We start from the raw sequence: 3,792 nt of genomic DNA on the forward strand, positions 1-3,792 counted from the left end.
GTGGGTCTTTCCAAAAGACTTTAGGTCTTAGTGTTTGCGTATCAAAGTTCCAAAATCGCTGTGCTGCTGAACGGCCACTTATATCCAATTGTAAAAAATTTAGAACAAATAAAGCATGGTTTAGAGAGTTGGAGGGGGTATTGAGATACAATTCCCCCTTCTTTAGTTTTTGCAATTGATGTTTGAGAGTTTGATGTGCCCGTTCAATAATTCCTTGACCTTGAGGATTATAAGGGATACCCGTTTTATGTGAGATAGACAATTGTGTACAAAATAGTTGAAAATTTTTTCCAGTGTATCCTGGACCATTGTCTGTTTTTATGGTCTTAGGGGTTCTCATAACAGCAAAACATTTAATGCAATGAGCTATACAATGTTTGCTAGCTTCTCCGGATTGTAGAGAGGCATGTAAAAAGCCAGAGAAGGTGTCAATAGTAACATGAACAAATTTTTGTTTACCAAATTTAGGAATATGGGTAACATCTATCTGTCATATATCGTTTGGCAACAATCCTCGGGGATTAACTCCATAATGGGGGACGCTAAAAAATTGAGGACATGTTTGACATTGCTTAACAATCTGTCCGGCAGCTTCTCGAGTAATGCCAAATTGAAGTCTTAAGCTATTGCTGTTTTGATGGTGTAAGCTGTGAGAAGTTTTTGCCATTTGTTCCAATGAAGGAAATATCATACGTGTAGCTTCATCAGCCAAAGCACTGCCTCGTGCTAAAGGTCCAGGAAGCCCAGAGTGACCACGAATATGACCGAAATAGCATTTATTAACTCTGGAGCAAATTAAATGTTGTATATCACAAAAAAGAGTTTGGATAGTAGAATTCAGGGTACCAATAAATGGAACAGTCTCAATAGTGTTTAAGGCTCTTATGATATATTGACTGTCAGAATATAAATTAAATGGAGCAGAAATTTGTAATAGAGCCTGAAAAACCGCCAATAGTTCTACTTCTTGAGCAGACTTATAATTAGCACGCCAGGCGGCAATACTGTCCTGTATAATCAAACTAGCTATTCCATTAGAAGAGCCATCAGTAAATACAGTTAGGGCATCAGCAAGGGGCTGAGAAACAACGATTTTGGGGAAGAGAAATTGGTGATAGTGAGCAAATTGCAAAATTTTATCTGAGGGATAATGATTATCAAGCCGTCCACTAAAACCAGCTAAGGCAATAACCCAATTTAGCCAACACCATCCCTGCCTGCTCATCCCCTATCGTTTTATCAATTGCCTCAAGTAGGCGGGCAACAAAATCTTGATATGGTTCATCTGGCCCCTGGCGAATTTTAGATAAATCTTCAGTCTTTTTATCAGAATTTGGAAGCTTTTTCCATGCTTGTAGAGCCGTAGCACTAATCTGAGGGTAGGCTCCAGGCAAATAATTAAGTTGACTATTAGTGTCTCGATAATCTCCCTCTCCCACCATCATTTCATAAGTGGTGTTCAGTCTCTGTCACCGATTGATATCGGCTGTGATCCCACACTGCTCAGCAAACTCAGATTTCCATAGTAAATCATCTCCTCCAGATAAACAAGCCCGAGCAACCTGTTTCCAATCATTAGGTGGCAGATTTTGATTTCCTAAAGCCTCTATAATAGCCTGAGTAAACGGCGCAGTCAGGCCGTATTGTGCATAAGCCACTTTTAACTCTTTCAGTTGCTTAAAGGGTAGCGGTTCATAATACCTCTGCTGTTGAGCATTTTCAAATACTGGATAGATTCCTGAAAACCCGGGAATATGTTCTCCTTCATTGGCTCGCTTAATTGCTTGTTGAAGAGGAGATAATAATATCTCACTTCTAATTTTTATGTTTTCACCAGGCAAAGAAGCAGGGATAGATATAAGCTCTCGCGGTTCTACGAAAGGCGGAGGTGGATCGAGTCCAGCAAGAACCGAGGGAGGATATGCTGTAGGCACAGGCTGGCTGGAGTGGGAGTCTCCCTGTGCATCCTTCTTTACTGCTATAACAATCTTCTGAATTAAATTCTCCAGCTGTTCTTCAGAAAGCCCTGAATGCTTTAATTCCCCTTTTCCCGAGGGGGATTGCATGTTAACCATCATCTCCCAAGGCATATCCTCTCAATGGTACTGAGCCGCTTGTTCATTTAACTCTTCCTGTTCATCAGAGCTTAACACATCATCACTCCCTCCAGCCTTACAAGCTGTTCCCTCAGGCACAGTATAAAGCGGCTCAGGCGAAGGGGCGGAAGGCTCTGTAACTTCGGGTTCTGTGGAATCCCTGAGAGCCGTTTGAATTTTATGTCCCTCATGTTCAGGATCCAGACAGTCTCTTATGAGAGTCCACAAAGAAAAAGCATCCACAGGGACACGATTGGGACCATGTAAGGAATAATATGTCTGCAATTGTTTTCCTACTTTTTTCCAAGTTTCCAGACTAACTGTTCCTTCCTCTGGAAACCAGGGACAAACCTCTTCTATAAAAAGTAAAAACTTCTCTAGCTGTAACTTATTTACATGAATTCCCCTACCTTTTAACATAGTTTTCGACATATGTACAAATAACTGGCGGCTATTGCCTTGTCCCATGACTTATTACTCTCGACAGTAACACTTTCTGCCCTTTACTTTAATTAATTAGGAATTCCTTGTTACTTACCTCAATCTTGGCAGGCAGCGGCCGTCGTGGTGCTCTGATTCCCGAGTTCCTGTTCGGGCGCCACCTGCCAGTGCCAACCGGCAAAGTCGATCAGGTCCCGAGAACATGCACGGCGGGGCTAAGAAAGGAAACTAAAGCAAGAGACTACAACAAAGATGGGGTCAAGAGGTTCAGACACGTCTCCACGAAGGGATGCAGTCTGACACCAACTTTATTCAGCATCTTATATTTATACAGAAGAGCGTGAGAAAGACAAGACAGTTGACATTTTTTCTTGGTTGACCTATACATCTTACAAACAGTCACAAGAAATCTTGAGAGCATGGGAATGGCAGCCTGTTATTATTTCTTACACCAGATAACATTTCTCTGTGCGTGAGAAGTTTGCACAGAACTCCAGGTGCCTGCAGTAAATAAGCACCTAATCTCTGGGGTGGCGGGACAGAGAGCTATGTTTGCAAGCAAACCCTCAAGGACTGAGGCAGCTCCCAGAGCTGTGTCCTTTGGACAAAGGACCCCATTCTGACGGGCAGCTCCCCGCAGTGTCTGACTCTTTGCCACCCCATGGACTGCAGCACGCCAGGCCTCCCTGTCCATCACCAACTCCTGGACCTTGCTCAAACTCATGTCCGTTGAGTTGATGATGCCATCCAACCATCTTATTCTCTGCTGTCCCCTTCTCTTCCTGCCTTCAATCTTTCCCAGCATCAGGGTCTTTTCCAAAAAAACAGCTCTTCACATCAAGTGGCCAAAGTATTGGAGTTTCAGCCTCAGTATCAGTCCTTCCAATGAATATTCAGGACTAATTTCCTTTAGGATAGACTGGTTGGATCTCCTTGCAGTCCAAGGGACTCTCAAGAGTCTTCTCCAACACCACAGTTCAAAAGCATCAATTCTTCAGCACTCAGCTTTCTTCATAGTACAACTCTCACATCCATACATGACTACTGGAAAAACCATAGCTTTGACTAGATGGACCTTTGTTGGCAAAGTAATGTCTCTGCCTTTTAATATGCTGCCTGATGCTGCTGCTGCTGCTAAGTCGCTTCAGTCATGTCCTACTCTGTGCAACCCCATAGATGGCAGCCACCAGGCTCCCCCATCCCTGGGATTCTCCAGGTAAGAACACTGGAGTGGGTTGCCATTTCCTTCTCCAAT

The 3,792-nt window shown here is 43.2% G+C and overlaps 1 pseudogene; it reads right to left on the reverse strand.

Moving 5' to 3' along the window:
* Positions 1-1,169: 1,169 nt before the first annotated feature.
* LOC109559994 (endogenous retrovirus group K member 7 Gag polyprotein-like) lies at positions 1,170-2,564 on the reverse strand (annotated as a pseudogene).
* Between the last annotated feature and the right edge of the window lie 1,228 nt (positions 2,565-3,792).

This window comes from Bos indicus, chromosome 6 (assembly GCF_029378745.1).
Source record: "Bos indicus isolate NIAB-ARS_2022 breed Sahiwal x Tharparkar chromosome 6, NIAB-ARS_B.indTharparkar_mat_pri_1.0, whole genome shotgun sequence".
Taxonomy (NCBI): domain Eukaryota; kingdom Metazoa; phylum Chordata; class Mammalia; order Artiodactyla; family Bovidae; genus Bos; species Bos indicus.